Source organism: Erythrolamprus reginae, chromosome 7 (assembly GCF_031021105.1).
Source record: "Erythrolamprus reginae isolate rEryReg1 chromosome 7, rEryReg1.hap1, whole genome shotgun sequence".
Classification (NCBI taxonomy): domain Eukaryota; kingdom Metazoa; phylum Chordata; class Lepidosauria; order Squamata; family Dipsadidae; genus Erythrolamprus; species Erythrolamprus reginae.
The window spans coordinates 39,075,457-39,102,715 of record NC_091956.1 but is presented as its reverse complement, the minus strand read 5'-3'; the positions used below and the strand labels follow the sequence as shown (position 1 = coordinate 39,102,715).

The window sequence follows — 27,259 nt, the reverse complement described above, 5'->3', positions numbered from 1 at the left end:
ATGACTCCACAGTCAGCCTTTGGACACATGGGGCCCCTTCAAGAGGGTGACTGGTCCCCAGAAGGGCAGTTCATGACATTGCCACAGGCCCCATCTCCAGCATTGTCCTGGACTAGACCTGAACCTTCAGGGCCTCCAAGAAGGGGCGCCCAGGCACCTTCAGCTACGTTTACCCCTACAGCGGCTGGGCTACGATCCCAGACTGGTTCATGGCAACACATGCCTCCAGATCTACAGGAGATGTTCGCAAATGTCTATGCTCAAGGAGTGAATGCCGGGGCAGGTCAGCATGTGAACCGTCCACAGACTCAAGCAAGAAACCTTTGGCCAATAGCGCCCCCCTCGGGCTTGGGGTCTCTTTCAGAGGATCCGGATTTTGGCGAGGACAGTGACAAAGAGTACGAGTTCTCAGAGGATGAGAACACCCCAGAGCAGCAGCCAGTGGCTGGCCTGTTTAAACCTACACTGTTTCGGACCCTACTTTTCAAAGCAAAGCAGGTAATGGACCTGCAGGGAGCTGCCAAGACACCTGAAGCAGAGACCGGCAAGACATCAGCTTCCCTTTTAAGAGAACCCCAACCCGAGTCGGACCACATCCCAGCCTCGCACATTTTTGTTGAGGGAGTTAAAAAGCCCTGGCAGCACCCCGCAGCGGCCCAGGGGCCTTCAAATTTGGAGCGAAAGTTCTACACATTCGACAAGGAGGTGGAAAAACTTTTGGAGTTTCCCCCCATTGACCAGCCGGTAGTCACGCTGGTTTCTAGTGCCCTGGTACCGTCAGAGACGGGGGAAAGCTTGAAACCAGAGGACAGGAAGGCGGAAACCCTATTGCGCAAGACCCACCAGATGGCGGGCTGGGGTTTCCGAGCGGCTGCCGCGGCCTCCTTCTTCAACAGGGCCTCTATCATGTGGCTCCAGGAACTGCAGTCACGCCTCGGCCCGGAGGAGGCCAGACTTCGCCAGGATATCAGTAAACTGCAGGCCGCAGCTGAGTTTTCCGCCGATGCCACCCTACATGCAGCTAAGTTTGCCAGTAGAGGCATGGCTACTACACTGTCGTCACGCCGACTGTTGTGGCTAAGAAATTGGCCAGCGGACTTGAAATCAAAATGGCGCCTGGCATCAGCCCTGCTGCAGGGATCAATGCTCTTCGGCGACATTCTGGATAAAGTCCTCATTGAGGACAAGGACAAGAGGAAGGTCCTCCTTAAGTCCAATAGATGCCAGGACCGTCGCTTTACTCCCTACACTAGACGTCAGAACCCACGTTGGGATTCTTCTACGGGACAGGGACAAGCGCAGAGAGGTTTTCACCAGAACCAATATTCCCAACAATCGTTCAGGAGTGATCGCGGATCCTATCAGGATCGTCCAAGAGGTTTCCAGCAGTCCAGGCGGTCCTTTCGGGGAGGCAACCAGAGGGGATATCGTCGTTCCAAATGACTCATCCAGGCTCCTACCATTAGGGGGGAAGCTGCAACACTTCAGCCCCTCCTGGCTACTCACTTCCTCGGACAAGTGGGTACTAGCCACCGTATCAGAAGGACTTCATCTGGAATTCATGGGACCTCCTCCTCATCGATTTGTAAGTTGCCCAAGGCTTCGGGACCTGCACAAGAGACAGCAGATCCGCAAGGAGATTGCCCATTTATTGGAAATACAAGCCATCGAACAGGTACCTCGGCAAGAAGTAGGCAAGGGATTTTATTCCAGGATCTTCCTGGTACCCAAGTCTTCAGGAGGATACCGGATGATACTGAATTTGAAACAACTCAATATCTACATCAAATACAGGAGATTCCACATGCACTCCTTACAGACTATTCTTCCCTCGATACGCTCCAGGGATCTGTTGACTTCAATAGATTTAAAGGAGGCCTACCTCCACGTGCCTGTGCACCCGACACACCGGGAATTTCTCAGGTTCTGTTCAGAAGGCGTCCATTACCAATACAGGGCAATGCCCTTCGGCCTTTCCTCAGCCCCACGGACTTTTACCAAGTTGCTGGATGCCCTGACGGCCAACCTTCGGTCTCATTCCATCAGACTGATGGCCTACCTGGACGACATAATTATCTTGTCCAGGTCCCCCGGGCAGGCCAGAGAGGACCTAGCCAGAACAATACGGACATTAGAAGCACATGGCTTCACGATAAACGTGGAAAAAAGCCAGCTGTCTCCGGCAACCAGACTACAACACCTGGGTTCCATCATCGATACCTTATCAGGCAAGGTAACCCTTTCTCCCGAGAGACAAGAGAATATTCATCGCCTGGTTTCCAACTTGGTCCGCCTCAGACGGGCCCCACTGGCACGGTTGTCAAAAGTTCTGGGAACGTTGGTGTCGACCATAGGTATAGTTCCCTGGGCCAGGCACCATATAAGAGGCCTCCAGTGGTTTCTCTTACCAGCTCAGAGGGCCAAGGTCAGTCACTCACAAAGGACTATCAACTTACCAAAGAGAGTCAGAGAGTCGTTGAAGTGGTGGCTTACCGAAGCAATTCAGGAAGGCTCCCCCTTTTGCACTCAGGACCGTCTCATTCTCACCACAGACGCCAGTTTATACGGATGGGGTGCCCACCTGGGACGACATATGGCCCAAGGACAATGGACGGTGGAGGAACTGGCTTCGGTCAATATAAACTTCTTAGAACTAAGGACAGTGTTTCTAGCCCTACTGGCCTTTGCCCCCATAGTGGAGGGCAAACACATACTTATCTTAACAGACAATGTAGCGACCAGGGCCCACCTGAATCACCAAGGGGGCACAAGGTCACAACGACTTATGGAGGAAACTACGATGCTTTTCAACTGGGCCGAGACCCATTTAGCATCGCTGAACATATCGCAGGGATCAGCAATTCCACAGCGGATTGGCTCAGCAGGACTACCCTGGACCCGTCAGAGTGGCAACTCGATCCAGACCTGTTCTATCAGTTGACCCAGAGGTTCGGGGTTCCCCTAGTGGACCTATTTGCCAGCAGCCAGAACACCCAGCTCCCGCGGTTTTTCACACGCTTTCCGGACCCAAAGGCAGAAGGGACCAACGCTCTACTGTCATCTTGGCCCCCCGGCCTCCTTTACGCCTTCCCTCCTGTGAATCTCATCCCGAGGGTGGTGGAGAAGATTCTTCAGGAGGAAGCGGAAGTGATCCTACTAGCACCGCACTGACCACATCGGCCGTGGTTCGCGGACTTGGTGGAGCTTTCAGTGTCACCCCCGTGGAAAATCCTGGATCAGATCATCTCGCTGAGCCAGGGGAATCTGCAACACCCAGATCCCCAATGGCTGCACTTGACAGGCTGGCACTTGAAAGGCATAAATTGAAGCAGTTGGACTTACCAGAGAAGGGCATAGATACCATGCAGGCTGCCAGGTGCCCATCGACTTCACGGATTTATCAGGCAACCTGGGCAGCATTTTGTAACTTTTGCAACAAAGATTTACGTGACCCTAGGGAAGCTTCTGTAATTACAGTTTTGGAATTTTTACAAGCAGGGGTGGAGCGTGGCCTAGCCCCTAATACCTTAAGAAGACAGGTGGCAGCCCTAGCCACCATGATTCAAACCCCAGAGTCTCGTTCATTGGCTCAGCATGCTTGGATTAGAGACTTTATTAAGGGAGCCACGAATAAACATTCCCCGCCTGTCAGGAGATTTCCATCCTGGGACCTCACGTGGGTACTTAAGGCCTTAACTAAACCTCCCTTTGAACCATTGAGGTCTATACCAATTAGGTTACTTTCCATCAAGACAGCCTTCCTTGTGGCTATTACATCTGCACGCAGGGTGTCGGAGATATCGGCCCTATCTGTGAGACCTGACCTCTGTGTCTTTTACCCAGATAGGGTGGTTCTTCGGTTGGACCCCACCTTTGTGCCAAAAGTGAACACGGCATTCCACAGGAAGCAGGAACTAATTCTCCCGGATTTCTGTACTCATGGGAGTCATCCGTCGGAGCTGCTGTGGTATAAGGTGGATGTCCGAAGGGCTCTAAAGATTTACATTAGAAGGACGGAGGAGTTCCGTAAGTCTGAAACTCTCTTTATTTCATTTTCTGAATATAGGAAGGGACTTGGACTATCGGAAAAATCCATTAGTCGTTGGATTAAGGACTGTATTTCGGAGGCCTACAGGGCCGGAGGACACACAGTTCCGGAAGGATTGACAGCGCACTCAACCAGGAGTGCGGCGACCTCAGCGGCTTGGTCTACTCAAGCATCAATAGAGGACATTTGTAGGGCTGCAACCTGGGCAGCCCCTACGACGTTTATTAGACATTACAAGTTGGACTCCTTTGCTTCAGCGGAAGCGGCCTTTGGCAGGAGGGTTCTTCAAAGAGTTTGTGTTTCTCCTAAGTCCCTAGCTAGACCTTCTCCCTCCCATGGGCTTTAAAGATCTTTGATATATCCCATGTTGGACTCTCCTTCCAGATGCAGTGGAGAAGACCCGTTGTACCTACCTGAACGGTCTTCTCGAATTGAATTGTTCAATAAAAGTTGGTTATCCTCTTAAGTGCCTTTCGTTTTTAAAACTGAGCTCATGGGGGACTGCAAGGGGGCGGTACCTATTATTATGCTATTTTTTTACTCAGTCTCTACCAATAGGATTTGTTAAATACCCATGTTGGACTCTCCTTCCAGTGCATCGAGAAGACCGTTCAGGTAGGTACAACGGGTCTTTTGGGCACTTGATAACTGGACGCATTCATATAGTTCTGATTTCTAGCAAAAACCACCTTATAGCAAACAATGGGCTTTTCAATTACCATGGCACTTGCTAACTATCTGGCCGATAGCATTTGCTCACATTGAGACTTACAAAATGGCACTCAAGATGACAAGATGGGCAAATCATGTCACCTCGATTGCATCTGTGGAATCCTGCCCAGCCACCCTGTTTAGGGTGACTCGTTCCCTCCTTAATCAGGGGGAAGTTGACACGCCCTTGAAGGATAGTACTGAGGATTTCAATAAGTTTTTTGCAGATACAGTGATCCCCCGCTCGTTGCGAGGGTTCCGTTCCAGGACCCCCCGCAATGAGCGGGTTTTCGCAAAGTAGCGCTGCGGAAGTAAAAACACCATCTGCGCATGTGCAGATGGTGTTTTTAACTTCCGCAGCGCTAGCGAGGAGCCGAAGATTGGGGGTGGCGCGGCTGTTTTAAAATGTCGCCGCCGACATGGGGGGCTCGCTAGCACCCCCCCGAACCCCCAACCTGGGTTTGGGGGGGTGCTAGCAAGCCCCCCATGTCGGTGGCGACGTTTTAAAACACCCGCGCGGCTTTCCAATGAGTCCCGAAGACAAACGTCAAACTTCCGCGTTTGTCTTCGGGACTCATTGGAAAGCCGCGCGGGTGTTTTAAAACGTCGCTGCCGACATGGGGGGCTCGCTAGCACCCCCCGAACCTCCAACCCGGGTTTGGGGGGGTGCTAGCAAGCCCCCCATGTCGGCGGCAACGTTTTAAAACACCCGCGCAGCTTTCCAATGAGTCCCGAAGACAAACGCGGAAGTTTGACGTTTGTCTTCGGGACTCATTGGAAAGCTCCGATCGTTTTAAAACAGGCGCGCCGTTCTCCGCTGACTCCTGGCGAACTTCCCCGCTTTAGGAGTCAGCGGAGAACGGTGCGCCTGCTTTAAAACGATCGGAGCCAGCCGGCTCCGATCGTTTTAAAACAGGCGCGCTGTTCTCCGCTGACTCCTGGCGAACTTCCCTGCTTTAGGAGTCAGCGGAGAACGGCGCGCCTGTTTTAAAATGATCGGAGCCGGCCGGCTCCGATCGTTTTAAAACAGGTGCGTCGTTCTCCGCTGACTCCTGGCGAACTTCCCGGGCGAAGGGCGAAGGGCGGGCGAGCGGGTGCTGGGGGGGCTTCGCCCTCCCGCCAGCAAGAGGGGGAAGACCCAGGGAAGCCGCCCAGCAGCTGATCTGCCCGGCGCCATCTACGCATGCGTGCCCATAGAAAAAAGGGCACGCATGCGCAGATGGTGTTTTGACTTCCGGGTTCAAAAATCGCAAATTACCCTGTTCGCAATGGTCGGGGACGCAATAACCGGGGGATCACTGTAAAATTGCTCAGATCCAGACAGAACTTGACTCTAACTGGAATGCAGTGTCGGCTGACAACAAGTCAGTTGAGGTGACAGGGGCCCATTTTAGTCCTGTTGTGTGGGAGGAGTTTGACTTGATGACACTTGATGAAGTGGACAAGGCCATGGGAGCTGTGGGCTCCACCACCTGTTTTTTGGACTCATGTCCCTCCTGGCTGGTTTCAGCCAGCAGGGAGGTAACACAGAGCTGGGTCCAGGAGATTGTCAATGCTTCTTTGAGGGATGGGTCCTTTCTGGTTCCCTGTAAAGTGGCAGTTGTGCGCCCCTCCTCAAAACGCCTTGCCTGGACCCAGCTGTTTTAAACAACTATCATCCTGTCTCCAACATTCCCTTTATAGGGAAGGTTATTGAGAAGGTGATGTCACTCCAGATTCAATGGTCCTTGGATGAACCAGATTATTTGGGCCCTCAGCAGTCAGGATTCAGGCCTGGCTACAGCACGAAAACTGCTTTGGTCACGCTAACAGGTGATCTTTGGTGGGTCTGGGATAGGGGACTTTCCTCTATCCTCGTGCTTCTTGACCTCTCAACAGCTTTTGCTACCATCAACCAAGGTATGCTTCTCCACCGGCTGGAGGGGTTAGAAGTGAGAGGCACTGTCCTTTGGTGGTTTGCCTTCTACCTCTCCGGTCGGTCGCAGTCAGTGTTAGCAGGAGGGCAGAGGTTGACTCATAGGTGGGGTTCCTCAGAGGTCAGTCCTCTCCTCCCTGTTGTTTAGTATCTACATTAAACTGCTGGGTGAGATCATCCAAGGACATGGGGTGAGTTACCATCAGTATGCTATTGACACTCAACCCATGGAAGTAGTATGCCAGTGTCTGGAGTCTGATAGGGTTTGGATGGGTGTCAACAAGCTCAGACTCAACCCTGACAAGATGGAGTGGCTGTGGTTTTGCCTCCCAAGGACATCTCCATCAGTCCATCCATTACTGGGGGGGAGACTTTTGACCCCCTCAGAGAAGGTCTGCAAGTTGGGTGTCCTCCTCAATCTACAACTGACTTTAGAATGCCATCTTTCCGCTGTGGTGAGGGGGGCATTCATCCAGGTTTGTCTGGTGCACCAGTTGCGGCCCTATCTGGACAGGGAGCCTCTACTCACAGGCACTTATGCCCTTATCAACTCGAGGTTCAACTACTGTAATGCTCTCTACATGGGTCTATGTTTGAAGAGCGTTCAGAAACTGCAAATTGTACAAAATGCAGCCGCACGAGCTGTCATGGGCCTTCCTAGATACGCCCATGTCTCTCCAGCACTCCGCGGGCTGCATTGGCTGCTGATTGGTTTCTGAATGTAATTCAAAGTATTGGTTATGACCTATAAAGCCCTAAATGGCATGGGACCAGATTACTTATGGGACTGCCTTCTGCCACAAGAGCCTTAGAAACTGGTCAGGTCACACAGTGTTGGCCTTCTCCAGATCCCATCAACTAGACAATGTTGTCTGGTGGCGCCTAGGGGAAGAACCTTCTCTGGCCCTCTGGAACAGGTTTCACCCAGAGATTTGTACCGCCCCCATCCTCCTTGCCTTCCACAAGAACCTGAAGACCCATTTATGCCAACAGGCCGGGGGACATTAGATGTTAGTCCCCTGGCTGATGAATGTAATATATGTTTGATTGTTTGAATGGGAGCAATTGATTTTTAAGGAAATTTTAACCTAAAATTGGATTTAGGATAGTTCTATTGTTTTTTTTTCTATATGTTGTAAGCCGCCCCAAGTCTTCAGAGTGGGACAGCATATAAATAAATAAATAAATAAATAAATAAATAAATAAATAAATAAATAAATAGACCACAAGATCCCTTCCAGCTCTATTAATCTAATCTAATATTATCTAATGAGTCATGACATGATAAAAATTGTGGATTCATTTATGGGTTTAAATTGAGGATAACATTTACATAATGAAGAGTTAAAATATTAAAAAGAGGGGAAGAGAGAGGACAATTCAGCAGAGTTTCTTATGTTTTGTTTTTGCAAAGCTGCCCCATTTATTGTTTTAGTGGATGCAAAAATAATACTTTCCCCGCTGCATGATTCCTTGGTTCCTTTTTATTTCTGTACTTTTATACATTTATATATAATATTTTTATACCACCCATGCCTATTGGCTTCAACAGTTTAGTCACAATGTCATCAGGCAGCAGTAGCCAGAGAAGTGTAAAAATAACAACATGATTGAAAATATCAGAATGATACCTGAATAATTGAAAATATCAAGACTTGGGGGACTTCCGGTGGCCGCTCGAGGCACAGAAGTCTCAAGGAGGAAACCTCTCCCTCCTGAGACTGCTTTTTCCTTTGTTTTCTGAGATCCTTCAAGACAAAGATTGTCTGGAGGGCGACGTGGGCAAAGAGGGGATAACCAGGCATCGGAGAGTTAAAGGTATTTGCCCCTGATCAGTGTTCCCTCTAATTTTTTTTCAGTGTGAGCAGAAAAGTATAATGTCTGAGTGGCACATTTCCATGCCTGGGCGTGGATTGGTTAGAAAGAAAAGGGGGTCACATGACCTCAGGACACACAGCAACGGTCCTAAAAATGAAATGGCAGCAAAGTTTTGATCCTCTGATCATCGGGCTGCTGCGAACATTCTAAGTGTGAAAAAGAGGCATAAGTCATTTTTTTCAGGGCTGTTGCAACTTTGAATGGTCAGTAAATGAACCAATGAGGCCAACGTTTCTATCGCCTGAGTAAGACGGTTATTAAGTGAGTTCTGCCTCACTTTACAACCTTTCTTGCCACAGTCGTTAAGTGAATCCCTGCAGCTGCTTGAACATCCCAAAAGATGTTCACATAACCCTGGGACAGGGCCACCATCATAACTAACTTGACAAGTGTCCAAAGTTTGATCCAATAACCCCTTTATTTTTCTAACAAAATCCTTTCTTTCTAGAAGGAACAATAGAAAAAATAAAATGGAAAAGGGGATTAAAAGGGGATACAAAAAAATTAAAAAGAAAAGGATTTGGTTCAAAGTTCTTCTCAGATTGAAGAAATTGGAGTTTGAGAAGGGTTGATTATGCTTGGAGTATTGTTTTGTTTTCTCTTTTTTAACTTCTATTTTTCTATTTAGATATATGAATTTAGGAATTGCTGATCTGTTTTAATAAAGTTAGAAGTATTGATTATAATAAGATATGCAGTAGGTGATACTGATTTGGATTAATGAATAAATAGAATTGAATTTAGCACTTTGGCATACTGGTTAATAAGTTAGAAATATAATTGGTGTTGTACTTTTTGAAGGAACATTAAGGAGGGAATTTAAATAAAAGAAAATGTATGTAACTGGATGACAAAATTAGAAAAAAAAACTTTTGCAACTTTTGGGATGATTGATATTAGTTACTAAGAAAATACTGCATTTTATTCTTGGAAAATTAGATGGTACATTGTATTGTTTGAATGTATGTTGAGAGAGAGAAAAAAATTACCACCACCCCCCAAAAAGTCCTTCCACCCTCTTTCCCTCCATTCATTTCATTCTTCCTCCTCCCTCCCTCCATTTCTCCTTATTTCCTTCCTTCCTCTCCACTTCTCTCTTTCCCTCCCTCTCTTTCCCTTTTCTTTCTTTCTCTCTTTTCCCTCTCTCTCATTCTCTCCTTCCAGGTCTCTCTCATTCCTGCCCCTTCACTCTCTCATTTGTTTATCTCTCCTCCCTTGTGTGTCCAATCACACTTGGCCAATAAAGAAATAAAGGAAGGATCGTCCCAGAGCAGATTCCATTGGCTCCAAAACGGGGGGGGCACGGCCGTGTTGGAGGGAAATGGGGTGGGGAAGAGACATGCTGCCAGGCACTTGGCTCCAGCCCCCCCCCTTTTCGTCCGCCCTCTCCGAAGCTTCGTCCTCCCTCTCCAACCCCCACCCCTCTCTCTGAAGTTTCACAACTCCTCCCATTGCCTCAGCACTCACAATAGACAGCTCGCATCTCTTTTGACTGTCAGATTCTCCATTTCAAAATGCAGTGGGGGGGGGGCAATCTTCCAGGCCCTGCTGTAAACCTTTTGAGACTCCTTCACAGTGATCGGGTGGTTGCTGTCAGCAGCTTTGCTGGCCGTCGCAGGTCTTGACGTCAGGGGGCCCCTGCTGCCCTGACCACCATGCTCACCTTGTGCCATGGGGGGGCATGCAAGCCCCTTGCCTCCACCGCCTCCTCTTCCACCGCCCTGCTGCCTGAACCCATTTACAAGAGGCTGGTGGAAGACCCGATGTTGCTTTTTCTAAAGGTAGGGGGGGAGAGTAAAAGCGGCATTGGATCTTCCACCAGCCCCTTGTAAACAGGCTCAGGCAGCAGGGCGGTAGAAGAGGAGGCGGTGGAGGCAAGGGGCCCGTCGTCGTCAAGGCCGCCTAGGGAAGCAGCAAGCAGCAACAGAGCCAGAGAAGCTGGGTGGGGCTTAGAGCCCATGGGGTGCTGGCTCCATTGCGCTGCCATGGAAAACTCTGGGCTGAGCTTGGTTTTTCCCTGCGCCCCAGTGCGCTGTGCGCATTAGAGGAAACGTTGCCCCTGATGCGAAGGGCATCCTCCCTATTGGGGTCAAAGGCATCCACCGCTGCTGAAAGGCATGGCAGGTCCGAAGCTTTGACAGCCACGAAAAGAGGAAGCAACCCAGATTGACAGATCAACCCATTTTATCATAAGCTGAAAGCTGATTTTTACATCTTTGGGGTTCTTACATAACTGAACATTTTACATAAAATAACAATCTAATAAGTGGTGAACTATAATTGATATAATTGAAGGATTCTGACAGATTCCAAAAAGAAAGTCGAACCAGGTGATGGGAAGAAGGGACCCAAATTCTAGTTAAGTGGCGATAGTGAGTGGCGTGAGAAAGATAACACTCCGATCACACAGAGAGGAGTGGTGTTAAACTTGGTCCGGGTGTTTATGTTATTTGCTCCTTCAGAATCCAGGAATATTACTGTTGGATCAGATTGGACTGAATGAGCCGGGGGCAATGTTCCCTCTAATTTTTTTTCAATGTGGGCGGAAAAGTATAGTGTCTGAGCAGCAGTCCCATTGGGACTGGGCGGCATAGAATAAATAATCGAATCCCAGTGACCAGTTAGATCCCACAGAGTTGGCCTTCTCCGGGTCCCGTCAACTAAACAATGTCATCTGGCGGGACCCAGGGGAAGAGCCTTCTCTGTGGTGGCCCCGACCCTCTGGAACCAGCTCCCCCCAGAGATCAGAATTTCCCCCACCCTCCTCACCTTTCATAAGCTCCTTAAAACCCACCTCTGTCATCAGGCATGGGAGAATTGAGATATTCCTTCCCCCCAGGCCTATACAATTTATGCATGTCCAGTCAACGAAGCAGTGAAAGTGATGTGTCGGTCCCTGGAGGCTGTTGGGGTCTGGATAGGTGTCAACAAGCTCAAACTCAACCGTGACAAAACGGAGTGGCTGTGGGTTTTGCCTCCCAAGGACAATTCTATCTGTCCGTCCTTTACCTTGGGGGGTGTAATTATTGACCCCCTCAGAAAGGGTTCACAATTTGGGCATCCTCCTTGATCCACAGCTAACATTGGAACACCATCTTTCAGCTGTGGCGAGGAGGGCGTTTGCCCAGATTCGCCTTGTGCACCAGTTGCGGCCCTATTTGGACAGGGAGTCATTGCTCACAGTTTTTTTCTCTCTGTTATTATTTAAGTGCTTTTACCATATGCTTTAAATCAAGGGTCTTCCTCTCTCTCACTCTCTCTCACTCTCTCCCTTCCTCTCTCCTCTCTCTCTCTCTCTTTCTTGCTCTCTCTCACTTTCTCTCCCTTCCTCTCTTCTCTCTCTCTTTCTTTCCCTCTCTCTTGCTTTCTTTCTCTCTCTCTCTCTACCCCTCTTGCTCTCTCTCTCTTTTTCTCACTTTCCCTCTCCCTCTCTCCTTTCTATCTCACTTTGTCTGTTGTTCTCTTTCTCTCTCTCTCTTGTTCTCTTTCTCTCTTTTCTTTCTCTCTCTCTTGCTTTCTCTCTTTCGCTCTTTCTCTCTTGTTTTCTCTCTCTCTCTCTTGTTTTCTCTCTCTCTCCCTTGTTTCCTCTCTCTCTCTTGCTTTCTTTCTCTCACACACACTTTCTCTCTCTTGTTCTCTCTCTCTTGCTATCTCTCCCTCTCACCTCCCTCTTTCTCTCTCTCTCTCTCTTGCTTTCTTTCTCTTTCACTCTTTCTCTGTTGTTTTCTCTCTCTCTCTTTCTTGTTCTCACTTTCTCTCTCTTCCTTTCTTCTCTGCGGAGGTTTTTCTTATTTTGAATGTTCCGGGTGGGCTGGCAGGGGGATGGGGAGCGTGCGCATATGCGCCCCTGACATTCCAAAGAACCTTTGCCGGCCTCCACTGTCAGAAGTTTTTTTCCGAGTGCTCGCCACCGCTGCAGCCACCGCTGCGGGAGGAGCCAGAGAAAGGGGCGGATTGGGCGGACGGGCGGCAGCAGCAAGAAGACATGGGTGCAAGGGGGCCGGAGGTAGTGGGGGGTGGAGGCTCTGCACTTTTGTCGCTCCCCACCCCAAACTCCAATGCCCAGCTCCTTGCGTGGCCCTAGAAAAGTGTGCGTGGGGGGTTGTTTTTGGCCTTAGAGGTCACTACCTGGTGCCAGTAATGCTGGTGCCTTCCTGCTGGGCCCCAAAGGAAACTTGGTGCTGCCTCCACTAGGGAAGCTCCAGCTGGGCGGGGCACTGCCGGTGCCTCTGACCTGAAGCTATTTTAAATGTTCCGGGCGGGCTGGCAGGGGGATGGGGAGCGCGCATGCATGCATGCCCAACATTCCAAATCCTGCCTCCACTGTGAGAAGAATGCCTGCCCCGCCTCTCCTGTAGCCCTTTCACTGACAGCCTGGGACAAAAGTGCTCTCAGCGAAAGGGCTGCAAGAGGGGCCGGGTGGGCATTAGCGGCCGCATGAGGAGGACAAGAAGCCGCGGCAGCCACCCCCAATCCCCCCTCCCTGGGCGCCTTCCAAAGGTCCCTGGAAAAAGGCAGGAGGTAGCAACGAGGCGCAAGGACAAGCAGGCAGCTTGGCGGAGGGGAAGCGCTGAGGGGCTCTCCTCCTTCCCCACCCCTGCGCTTCTCTCTTGTCCTGGCTTTTGCTTCACCCTGCAATTTCCCCGCAGTTCAAAAGGAGGCAAAAGGCGGCCTGGATGAAATTGTGGGGAAATCGTGGGGTGAAGTGAAAGCCAGGGTGGACTCGCAAAGGCGGGCTCGGGCTGCATGAGGAAAAAAAGGTGGAGGGAAAGAAGGCGGGACCCGCAGCTCAGTGGGCGTCTCCTCGTGGGAGGGAACCCTCTCCTGTGCGCTAGCTTGAAAAAGGGTGTGCCATCCTTGGAATTTGCCCGCGCCCCAGCTCACTGTGCAGCTGAGAGGGAACTATGGCTGGGGGATTTATTTTTATTTATCAAGTAGCTCAGATTAAACTATGGGACTGACTGAGTACGATTGCGATTGGACTAAGATCGTCCTATGGTTTCCTTACCTGGTGGTTTGGCGGATTGCTATCGAGTTATTAATCGCTAAATCAGAAGGAAAGAGTGATAATCCAGGAGGAAGACAACCCTACGACTCCCTGTGCTGTGCTAAAGGAAAATCAGACAGATGTGCTGAAGGACGCCAGGGTTCACTGCTGTTGCAGAGGAGCTCCGACCCTCCCCCTTCCTGCCATAGATCGATAAAGGAAACCAATGAGGACTGAAGAGGTGATGTGCAGAACTTGTTTGTGAATGCGGTGAGGAGTTGAGAGCGGAGATTCGGGAGATTTGGAGTGTGGCCGGAGGAGGTTTAGAGACCCATTTGTGACTTAGACTGTTAGTTTATTTTTGGCTTTCACTGTCTTTGATTTCCAGCTTCTTCATCTATAACACCTAAATCAAGCAACCCCAACAAACCTGGAAGTGATGCAATGGGAGCACCACAGTTAGGAACTATAGAGAAACCATAGAGAACCCATAGAGACTACAGACCACATAATCTACAGATAATAGAGACTTCAGACCATAGACTTTAGACCGTAGAAAACTCTTTGAATCCTTTTCTTTTCCCAACGGACCGATAAGAGAAATTAACTTGACTGATCTTTAAAAGAATTTAAAAAAAACAATCTAAAGGGGGGAAAAGAAAAAAAATCCTATGAAACAGGAAGATTAAATGAATTTATAAGATTAATTACAGTGGGTATGCCAACTCTTTTTCTTTCTTTTTTCTTTTCTTTCGTACAGTTAAACCCTTAAGGATGAGGAGCTGGAAAGGGAAAAAGCTAAGGAGAATCTCTAAAATAAGAGCTTTAAAAATGATGATAGTTCCCAAAATTATGTACCTATTTCAGGTGCTGCCAGGGGGGCTATCAACATTTAAGTTTAAAGAGTGGGACAAAAAACTTAATTACTCGATTGAAGAAGATAAGAGAGCAAGAATAAGGAAAAAGTGGTTAATTGCGAATGAAAAAGAGGGGGGATGAGGAGTTCCTTGTTTGAAGCTGTATAGGGAAGTTTTTCAAATGGAAAGGTTAATGGAGTTGCAACTATGTGAAAACAAATGGGTGAAATTGGAAAATCAGATAAACGGGATGAAGAATAGAGAATTAATTTTTACAAAGTGGAATAGGAGCAACTTAGGTAAATTAATGGGTCCCATGAAAGGGACTATGGAAATTTGGAAAAAAATGGCAGGGGAAAATATGATTATATCAATCTAAACTGTCATTGCTTTAGGTAATAAATAGAGATAATGAAACAAATTTGAATAGGATTATAGCAGAGTTGAAGGGAAGAGGGATAACTAAGATAGAACAGTTATATGAGAAGGATGACAGGCCAAGTAGAAATCGTATAGAATGGTGATTAGATAAGGAAAAATGGCTACAAATAAATGCAATATGTAAATATCTCAATGAAAGGGAGAATAAAGAAGTAGTATTGAGTGAGGAGACAGGGTTAGAAAAAATAATAAGAGGAAAAAGTGAGGGTATAAAGGTGCAAGCAACCAATATATATAAGTTGTTAGTGCAGTCAGACGAGGATACGATTCAAGGATTGACTAAATGGTGGCAAAATGAGATACAAGTAGAGGTACAAGAGATGGAAAATACAGTAGAAAATATAAGGAAAATTAAGAATACAAGAATTAGAGAAATGATAAGGAAAATATAACATAAGTGGTATTATACTCCCGTTCAACTCGCACACCTTCAGCAGAAGGTCAGGGGTAATTGTTGGCATGGCTGTCAAGATAAAGGAGTGTTTATGCATATGATTTGGGAGTGTCCCATAGTGCAGGAATTTTGGCAAAAAGTGCAAGAGGACATAAATAGAATGTTAAATATACAATGGACAATCACTAAGGAATTGGCAGTATTAGTTAAAAGCAATGTGATGGGAGAATTTAGAGAAATAAAACAAGCAGCAATAGAAAGCGCTCAAGAGGTAATAGTTTTGGGTTGGAAGAATGCGACAAAATGGACAATGCAAAATTGGTACAGGTACATGGTGGACCATATTCAATTTGAAATGATGGATAAAAGGAGAAATTTGGATAATGAAACTGAATTGAGACAATTGATGGGATGGTGGGACAAAGTAAGAAGATATATGACGAGTAGAATCCAAGACCAAGCTATAAGAAATAAATTGGAATCACTCTATAATATGTAAATAGATATATTGCTCTTGGCTTAAAGTGGGTTATATAAGAAACACCCCCGATATGGTGGTGGGGTATGTGTGTGTGTCGGGGTGTGGGCATTTTTCACTATGCACTGTTTTATGTTGTGTGTATATTAAATTTGCAAAAAAAATCAATAAAAATATATTTTAAAAAAAGATTTTTTTGAAAAAAAGAGAAGCTTTATATGTCTTACTGGATTTATATCTATACTTATATCTATACTCAAAATTTATAATTATATTTACATTAATATTCTATATTTATATTGATATTTAACATCTATATTTAACACTCAGATATTTAGCATTTACATTTAGCATTTAAAGTCAGCATATAATAAATAAATATTTATAATCAAATAATTAATTACAGTGATTACAGTGATTTCAAAGATATTAATAGAAGTAGTATAATATATTCAGACAATATCCATAAACTATTGCAGTTTTGTAGTTTTGACAACCAGTGCCATTACAAATCATATAGAGCTTGTTAAAAGTATAAAGTAACAATATAATTATTGCATTCCCTTTTTTATTCTTCTCTTTTGCTCACCCTTCTTATTCTGAAATGTATTTGATATATATTATAATTTGAACTATATTTTATATATATTGCATAACGGAAATTTTATATACTTATATATTTAGAAAGCAACTTTGAAATACAATTTATTGGTATAATTATTGAAAGGAACTTAAGATAATTATCAATCAACTGTAAACCAAAACCTTTGAAACTTATTGAAATTAGTTAAGAGTTTATATTTTACTATTATTACATGGTCATTTGGAATAGAATTTTTAATATTCTTGATAAACAAAACCAGATTATAAAGGAGATGGCCATCTATCAACCAAAAGGTACCAAAATACTAGCAAACACAACCTCAACAAGCACTCCCTCTCTGGCAGCTCAACGACAAATTGACGAGATGCTAGTGGCTGACAAAGAACAGAGTGACATCAACCTCATGCAAAACATGAATAAAACTTTGACTCTAATGCAGGATTTGATGGTCAAGCTACAGGACTCAATTACTAATAACCACACTGAACTGAAGGCAGATATTGCTAGACTTGAAAACAGACTAGAAATGACGGAGATGGCCACAAAAAAACCAAGCAACAGATCATAAAAGTAGAAAAAAGGACTGAACAGAATGAGAAAAAAATAGATTATGTAGAACAAAAACTCACTGATGCCAACAAAAATCTCAAAGATTTGTTAATCCATCTTGAAATGGAGAGGTCTGCCTACTTCTTGAGATTCCAAAGCATATTGGAATCAGAAGGAGGAAATATAGGAGGAATCAGAAGGATGAAATTATGCTGACAATAGTTGCAGGTATCTTGCACAAAAGTTGTGAGGAGGTAGCCAATGAAATTGATGAAGTTTTTAGAATACAAACCAACTATGCCAGAAGATACCACCTCTCTAGACAGGTCCATCTAAGATTCCTAAGGAAGAATATAAGAGATAAAGCCTCCAGAGAAGGAAAACTTACATACAAGGGCACAAGGACATAGAACTTAACATCTTGAAACAAATCCCTAGGAGAGTTTGGGAAAGACGAAGAGAGTATAAACCCCTGGCTAAACTGTTAAATAAAAAAGGAATAAATTTCAAATGGAACATACTGGAGGGTATGACAATCACCTTGGAAGGAAGAAGGATTAAAGTTGAGAACACAGAACAAGTTCAAGAAGTGCTTGAACAGGTTGCAAGAATAGAACTGGAATCAGAAAGCAGAGATAGAATAGAATCAAGTAAAGAAGAAGACTATTACTCAAGACTATTACTCAAATAAACCAGGAAGGTTAGAGGGTGAGCAGAGAATCAGAGGAAGAACTAAACAAGGAAAAGGAACAAGGAACAAGAATTAGAAACAAGTAAAGAAACAACAACAAATCGTTAATCTTTTACAATAGAAATGCAATACGAAATAAAGTTATTTTTAATAAATATCAATGGGTTAAACAGTCCTTACAAAAGAAAGAAAACCTTTTCCAAATTATTATTTCAAAAGGCTAATATAATCTTGTATCCAAGAGACATACATAAAACAAACCCACAGAAAAATGTTAGAATACGACAAATTAGGTGAATTATACACATCATTAGATGAGAAAAAAGGGGGGGTAGCTACATATGTCAAAAAAGAACTCAAGCCTAAAGAAATACTCAAAGACATGAAAGGAACATATATAGTTGTGGAAATTGAATTTATGGGAGAGAAATTGACAATAGCTAATATTTACGCTCCGAATCAAAAGCAAAAAAAATTCTTTAAAAACTTACATGAGAAATTAGTAAACATGGACCAGAAGATCTTATGTTTAGTGGGGGACTTCAATGGAATAATCAATCCAAAAATGGATCATAAAATAGCTGGTAAACAAAAAAAGAAAAGACCAACCCTCCCTGAAACATTTAACAATTTAACAGATGAACTAGACCTACTAGATATACAGTGGAACCTCGACATACGAGCAGCTCTACTTACGAGCTACTCGAGATAAGAGCTGGGAGGGGAGCGACATTTTTGTTCGCCTCCCGAGCTCACATTCGGGATACGAGCGCCAAGGAGCTGTCTCCTGAAGCCGAACACTAACTTCCGCTTTCGGCTTCAGGAGACAGCTCCTTGGCGCTCGTATCCCGCGTGTTTTAAAAGGTTGCAGCCGGCCTGGGGGGCTCGGGGGGTGCTGGCAAGCCCCCCAGGCCGGCTGCGACCTTTTAAAACACGCGCGCCGCTTCGCAGCTCTCTGCTGAATCCGGAACGCTAACTTCCGCGTTTGGATTCAGCAGACAGCTGCGAAGCAGCGCGCGTGTTTTAAAACGTGGCAGCCAGCCTGGGGGGCTCGGGAAGCGGCGCGCGTGTTTTAAAACGTCACAGCCGGCCAGGGGGGCTCGGGGGCTTCCCCCCGAGCCCCCCAGGCCGGCTGCCACATTTTAAAACACGCACGCTGCTTTGCAGCTGTCTGCTGAATCCAAATGCGGAAGTTAGCGTTCCGGATTCAGCAGAGAGCTGCGAAGCGGCGCGCGTGTTTTAAAAGGTTGCAGCCGGCCTGGGGGGCTCGGGGGCTTCCCCCCGAGCCCCCCAGGCCGGCTGCCACATTTTAAAACGCGCGCGCTGCTTCGCAGCTGTCTCTGAACGCTAACTTCCGCGTTCGGCGGCAGCGGGTTTTTTTGTTGTTGCACGGATTAATTGACTTTACATTGTTTCCTATGGGAAACAATGTTTCGTCATACGAGCGTTCCGACTTACGAGCCTCCTTCCGGAACCAATTAGTCTCGTAAGTCGGGGTTCTACTGTATGGTGAAGTAGACACCCAAAAACAAAACAATTTACATTTCACTCAATCCCACATAACTCATTTTCAAGGATTGATATGACATGGATTGACAAAGGGTTAAGTCATAAAATAAAAACCGTAGAAATTGAACCGCATCACTGGGCAGACCACAATCCACTCTATATAACCTTCCTGGGAGAAAAGAAAAGTTTTAGAAGATGGACTTTTAATACTAAATTACTCACAGGCGAAAAATATATTGATTTGATTAAAAAAGAGACAGAATTTTTCTAATAGAAAATAAAAAACAACCTACAAAGATACAAATAATTTGGGATACCCTCAAAGCATACATTAGAGGAAAAAGAATTTCATACCCTGCAGAAAAACTAAAAGAAGAAAGGAAAGAATACAATCATAATTTAAACACAATTACAAAATTAGAAACATCATTACAACGGGAACCTCAAAATAAGAAAATCATATACTCCCTGATTCCAAGAAACATTGTCGAAGGCCTTTTGGGCATCGAGAAAGATTAGAGCCACCTGTTTTTCAGTATGAACTTCGTAATATTCAAGAATGTCTATTATCATCCTTATGTTATTTCTTAGTTGCCTGCCTGGAAGGAAGCCATTTTGGTCCAGATGTATAAAATGATTTAAGTATCTTTTGATCCAATTTGCTAATATGGAGGTAAATATTTTATAGTCCACGTTGAATAACGAAATAGGCCTATAATTTGCAATTTCCATCGGGTCGGTATCTTTTTTTGCTATTAAGGCCAAATTGGCGTCAATCCAGGTCAATGGTATTTTGCCTTTCTCTAAAGCATCATTATATACTTCTAATAATATCGCTATTGCTTTATCAGGTAAAATTTTATATAGTTCAATTGAAAGACCATCCAGACCTGGTGCTTTATTTATATTTTGTTTTTTAATTGTCTCTTTTAGTTCTGTAATTGAGATTTATTTATTTAGTAGTTCTTTAATTTCATTTGAAATCTTAGGGAGATTGGCCTGGTTGAATATCTCTAAAAAAAATTGATTTTGAATTTCATCATTTCCCATTCCTTGATTTTCATATAATTTGCTATAGCAATCTGTGGCAATTTGTTGGGTTTTTTTTTCCAAATCATGGCATGGTTCTCCTTCTTTTGTTTTAAGGCAATTTATTAATTTTTTTTCTTTTTGTTTCTTAAGTTTATAAGACATACCCCCAAAGTAAGACACAGTGGGGCTTTTGGGGATAAAAAGAAAGTAAGACACTTCCTTACTTTCGGGGAAACACGGTATCAAGCAGATTTAGTTGGTGCTTTGTCCAAGACATTTTCTCTTTTATATGACTATTTTGTGGATGTTTTTGAATTCTTCTTCTAGTATTCTATATTCCTCTTCCAAATTTTCGGTTTTAGCACTTTTTCTTTTATAAACCTTGGCCATATATGAGATTGTAATTCCCCTAATCACAGCTTTGGCTGTATCCCATAGATTTTGGAGGTTAGTGTGTTCTTTTAAATTCTCTTGGAAGAAGAAGTTTATTTCTTTTTCTAGTTTTTGTTTGAAGTCCTCATATTTTAAAATCGATTTTTGAAATGTCCATCTATATCCCCTTTTTTGACTTTGCCAGGTTACTCTTAATATGTTATGGTCAGATAGCAAGTTTGGCTCTATCTCAATTGTTTTTATTTTTGTATTAAATACAGTCGTTGCCCAAAACGTATCTACCCTTGCCCATGATTTATGTCTATTAGAGTAATGGGTAAATATTTTTATTTGCCAATTCCTTTCTCTCCAATAATCCTTAAGTTTAAAGTCCTTGATTAATTCAAAAAAAGAGTTTGGGAGAGTTCTCTTATTTTGTTTTGCTTTCCCTCCATTTTTATAGTCCAGATCTTTATTAATTATTCCATTAAAGTCTCCCAGCATGCAAATGTTTTCTATAGCATGTTCTTTGACTATCGTCTGCAGTTTCTTGTAAAATTTATCTTGGCCTTCATTTGGGGCATACAGGTTAATTAAGGTTATAATTTCTTTATCGTTCTGGATTTCGACTATAAGAATCCTTCCTTCTGTATCCTTATAGTTTAAACTAGCTTGCATATTTGGGTTAATATAGAAAATCACACCTCTTTTCTTTTCTTGTGCTAATGATGAAAATAGATTTCCTAATTTATCTCTTTTTAATAGATATTCAAATTTACTTTTTATGTGCACTTCTTGTAGTGCAATTATATCTAAGTTGTTTTTGGATAGTTTATTAAGGAGTTTTTTCCTTTTGCTTGGTGAGTTTAAGCCATTTATGTTAACGGAGTAAAGTTCCAGTCTTGGGTTTTTTTGGGTTTTTTTGCGAAGCATTGTCATGCCTATCTATATTTGGGTCTAGTTGCTCTTGTACTTCTAATTTCTTTTGCACCTTCTGTGTAGCCATCTTTCCTGTCATCTTTTTTCCCTTTGTCAGTTGTCTCATGCTTGTTCCCTTCCTGGTCTTCTAGTCTTTCTAACGTAGTTGAGGGGTCATTTGTTTCAGTTAAATATCTTGTGCCTAGTGCTCGGTTGTTATTAAAATGTTTTCCGTAAAATTCTTCTGCCTTAGCAATCGAGTCAATTTTTATTTTCTTGTCCTGCCATGTCACCAGAATTCCTTCTGGGACTAGCCACCTGAAGATAATATTGTGTCTAGTTAGTTTGGCAGATAAAAAGGCATAGGGTTTGCGTAGATCTCTGGCCCATTTTGGAACCTGTTTTAGGATCACTAATTGTCTTCCTCTATATTCTATGGGGTCTTCTCTGGCCCTATGAAGAATTTCGTCTCTGACTGATTTTTTAATTAATTCAATATGTACTTCTTTGGGTAAGTTATAACGTTTGGCATAGCTAGTATTTATTCTGTACACCTCATCAAGCTCATTAAGCATTTCTTCCTTCTTAGTTCCTAAGGCTTTGGATAAAATGTCTGCCATTATATTAGGAAGGTCCTCACTTTTTTCTTCTTTTAGATTTTGAAATCGAAGGTAATGGTTAGCTTTCTCTGTTTCTAATTGGTTACTGTACTTTCTAGGTCTCTATTCGCCTGTAATAATTTATCATTTATTTCTTCCATGCGTTTATGGTCTTGTTCTAGTTTATCCTCTAATTCCTGGATTTTTTGTTCATGTTTGAGAATCTGTTATTGAAATATTTCATGTTTATTGTCCATGTTTTGCATTCTTTCTTTTAGTTCAGTTGTGTCATTCCTAACTTCTCCAATTTCCTTTTTGATGTCATGATGATTTTTAGTCATCATATCCTGCATTTGTAGCAACATTTGTTATAAATCTTTAAAAGAATTAGATATTTCCCTAGGGAGCATATCCTCTAAGGATCTTTGTGTGGAGGGACTAGGTATAGCAGATGTAGATTGATTTATCGCCCTCCTCCCTGAACCGAGCCTAGCTAGATTAGACAGGCTAGTCATTTTAAATAATTTCCACCACCTGTCCCACTTAAGTAGATCTTTTGTGGGTCCTTCCACAAGTTTAAGAGGAAATATGGTTTAAGTCTTATTCTCAGGATAATATGACTTTAGTAGGAAGTCATATTATTAATGTTGATATTATCACTTTATGGAGTAAGTTCTAGCTCAGTTTTTACATTAAATAGGGAAAAAGAAAAGTCAAAGTGGGAGGAGAGTTGAGAGATAAAGAATTAGAAAAAGAAGTTTATTTACAATCAGGCTTTCAGTAAATGCAATACAGAGAAGAAAAGAGGAAAAGATAAAAGAAAGAAGAAAGGGAAAGAGAAATATTTAAACTTAGAGAAAGACCTCTACAATATAGTATAACAGACTTATTAATTCAATTCTATATCAATCAATTCAAAGGTAGAAGATATATCAACAGTTTTTTAGGTATTTAGAGTAGAGTTAAGATAAATAGACAGTTATATATTAGAGAGAAATTAGACTATTAATTAATTTTTCTAAAATGCTGATATGCAGTTTTAACAATTTATTGTGGGATAGGACTTAAGTAGAGCAAGATAAAATGTTAGTTAATATGTTCTATAAGTAAATTAATAAGCTTAATCTATCTATTAGTCTATTATACTTAAACAATTTCTAAATTACTAGAATATGGCTATTAAGTATATATTCTATCTTATTGTAGTAAATATATAAATCAATTTTACAATTTTACTGACAACAAATACTGATGTTATATAGAGATAAATTTTGTGTTGTATTAATATGTATATGAATTTATAATATATATATGTTGTTAAGATTTTTTTTTATAGGAGTCAGTTCTTACAAATAGTATATGTGTATATATATGATTCAACACAAAAATATGTAACCCTTCCCTGGTGCAGAGCTGAAAGGATTGGATACTGTAGCCTAGAGGATAATTCTCTGCCTTACAAGGCAAAGGTTGCAGGTTCAAGTCCCAGTGGGTATGGCTAGCTGATGAGGCCAAAATAAGGCCGAAATAGATCTATCCTAGTCTCCCTTAATTTTCAAATTCAGCAAAAAAACATGTGACATATATATACACACACACACACACACATACAAAAAATTAATTATTCATACCAGTGCGTGATTTAACAATATTCAGTGATGAAGATAGTCAAAAAAGAAAAAACATAAGCAAAAAAAAGGAAGTGATTAGTTGAAGTAAATATGAAGTAGAACAAAGTCCAGAAGGTTCTAAAGAGTTCCTTCAGGTTCAGTGAATTCTTAAATCTTCTATTATTTAAGGTCTCTTTCAGTTCCTATCTTCTATATGTTAATGCTCAATAGCAGTCCAGGAGTAAAAAGCAGTCCAGGGATAAATAGCAGTTCAGAGATCTACAAGTCCACGATGCACAATAATGTCTACAATCCTTAATGACTAAGTCTAAGAGTTTCTTCAGAAGGATGTAGTAGTTTCTGGTACTTTACATTTAGTCACTTAATTAATTCTGCTGCGTCATAGACCTGCTGTTCTACTAAGAATGGAGTATAAAGAGAAAAAAGAATCTGTGATCTTCTGTAATGTCTTTAACGTTATATTTCTACCGTCAGGGGTTGAGAGAAAGGAAAAAGAGAGCAGTTGTTTTAAATCTTCTTATTTTGCTTTGGGAAAGCGACGGTCTTCTTGTATGAAAGTATAGAAAAGAAAGCCTTTTTTTAAATCTCCAGTTGTCGTTTCAGCTCAAACTCGCCGCTAACGGAGGGGAAAGATGGCAGTTTCTCCCTCCTCCCTCGTAAGACCCTTGTAGCAATACTGAAATTTAAAATATCACAAATTTCCAAAGTTTAACTCACTCGATCTTTTCCGTTTCTATCAGCTCCAGATTAAATCTGTCACCATATTCGCCCTCACTAGGTTGATTGCTCAATCCTCTCCAGCTGGGAGTACTCTAGGCCACCATAACGCTCCTATTCTTGAGGCATACGAACTTTCCAGGAAGAAAATGCCGCTCAGTCCGTCGAGCCGCCGCTCCAAAAACCAGACTGCCGGTACCCCCTATCTTCAGATCCTTTCTCCTTGAATCTGTGGTCCACAAGGAACCGATCGATGCCTGTAGGATGGTGGTGTTGAACGGAGCTCAGCTCCACACCAACCACTCGACTCCACAGTTGGCTCCGCCCCCCAATTCAATTCAATTTATTAGATTTGTATGCCACCCCTCTCCGAAGACTCGGGGCGGCTCACAACAGATTCAGGGCAGCTCACAACAATCGCTGTTAATCAGCGATCAAGATAGAATAATAATTAACAGTGAAATAACCATTCAAGAAGTACATCAAGCTCTAAATAATCAGAAGAATAATAAATCACCAGGCCAGATGGCTTTCTGGGAGAATTTTATAGAAAGTTAAATCACATCTTTGAACCTGTACTATTAGAATTGTATAATGAAACATTTCATCAAGCAGATATACCAGACACTTGGAATCTTATATAAAAATTATCCCAAAGAATGAAACAGAAAGAGATAAAATACAAAATTACAGGCCTATATCACTATTAAATGTGGACTATAAAATCCTAATGACAATCATGGCAGAAAGACTAAAGAAAACTCTAAACAAAATTATTAATCAAGACCAAAATGGGTTTCTCCCACACCGCCAAATTAAACACTGCACCTGAATAGTTCTAGATATCTTAGAATACTGTGATGTACACCCAGGCAAAAAAATAGCATTGGCTTTCCTAGATGTACAAAAGGTTTTTGATAATGTTAATTGGCAATACCTCTTTGATCAAAAAATTAGACTTTGGAAACAATTTCATAAAGATTATGTAAAACATATACTCACAACAAACTTCTAGAGTGATGGTAAACAATGTTTTTACAGAAAAAATCCATATAAACAAAGGGGTCCGCCAAGGATGCCCATTATCACCATTACTTTTTATAACTGCTCAAGAAATTTTGCTAAACAGGATGAGAGGTAACAATGAGATACAGGGTATCAGAATTAAAGACCAGGAATATAAGGTTCAGGCATATGCTGATGATATGGTATTCTTCTTTAAAGACCCATCAGAATCCGGACTGAAATTACTTAGAGAAATAGAAAAAATTGGGGAGTTTTCGGGGTTAAAAATTAATAGACAAAAATGTAAAATTATGACTAAAAATATGACCCAAAAGGATAATACAGAATTGGAGAAAAATTTAAATTTGCAAGTAACAAAATATATTAAATATTTGGGGTTAATTTTAACAATTGCCCCCACCCTCCTCGCCTTTTGTAAGCTCCTTAAAACCCACCTCTGTCATCAGACATGGGGGAACTGAGATACTCTTTCCCCCTAGGCCTTTACAATTTATGCATTGTTTGTATGTTTGGTTTTATAACAAGGTTTTTTTTAGTTGTTTTAATATTTGATTGTTACATGCTGTCTTCTGCCTCATACAGCCCAGTGACCGATTAGGTCGCACAGAGTCGGCCTCCTTCAGGCCCTGTCAGCCAAACAATGTTGGCTTGTGGGTCCCTGGGGGGAACCTTCTCTGTTGCAGCCCCGACCCTCTGGAAGCAACTCCATCCAAAGATTCACACCACCCACACTCTCCTTGCCTTTCAAAAGGCATTAAAAACACATCTATGCTGGCAGGCCTGGGGATCATGAGCTTTGCTCCGACCATTTGTATGTAAGAGGTATGATTGATTTTTTTATAGTGGGTTTTATATATTTTGAAATGTTTTATATTGTATTATTATGTAATGTGTTTATTTTTACTATTGTGAGCACCAAAGAGAAGGGCAGCCTATCAATCGAATAAAATAAATAAAATAAATAAATAAACTTCAATTGCATATTTATGGCTGCTATACTGACATTTTTCCCTCCAGTGCAGGAATAGGGAACGTTGGCTCTTCTATGACTTGTGGACCAACTCTCAGAATTCCTGAGCCAAGCATGCTAGTTCAGGAATTCTGAGAGTTGAAGTCCACCTGTCATAGAAGAGCCAACGTTCCATACCCCTGCTCCAATGGATATCCATCATCACATCAATACAGGCAGTCTTTGACTTGCAGTCACAATTGGGGCCAGAATTTCTGTAACTAAGCTAAGTGAGTTACTAAGCAACATGAGTTGCATCCTATTTTACAACATTTTTGCCTTGGTTATATGAATCTCTGTTATTAAATAAAGCCTGAGATTGTTAAGCGAATCCAGTTTCCCCCACTGATTTTGCTTCGCAGTGGCTGGCTGAAAAGGTTTAAATTGTAATCACATGATCCTGGAATATTGCAACATGCCAATTGCCAAGCGCCTGAATTTTTAACACATGACTACAAGGGTACTACCACCTCATACTTTCGATGGTTGAAAGTATGAGGTGGTACCTTAATTTTTTGGGTGCTGTTGTAACTGCCACTAACTGAATGATTGTAAGTTGTACTTTGTACTTTAATTAGCTAGTTATGTCGTGCTGAAGAAAACTTAAAAAGTAAACTGGTGGAAAATAGAATTGCTGCTGTTAGGGTTCAAAAATACCAGACCTTATTTCTTAATGCAGAATCATTAATTAGCCCCCAAGCAGATCTAGATGGAGTCTGTGCAGAACACAAGCCTGTTCAGCACAGCTTTCAGCATCAGCACCTTGAATCCTGTTATGCCGGGCATCTGAAGTGGAAATTCAAACACACACTCTCTTGTAAAGTAAACAAAGGCAGTTTATCACAAAGACAAAATACGGTCCCAACGCACATTTATCAGCCAAAGTGCTCTCC

The 27,259-nt window shown here is 42.9% G+C and overlaps 1 protein-coding gene across 2 annotated transcripts in view; it reads right to left on the bottom strand.

Moving 5' to 3' along the window:
• The window catches only part of LOC139170329 (ADP-ribosyl cyclase/cyclic ADP-ribose hydrolase 1-like), a 185,842-nt gene that overhangs the window by 66,916 nt on the left and 91,667 nt on the right, over positions 1-27,259 (bottom strand). The window lies entirely within an intron of this gene.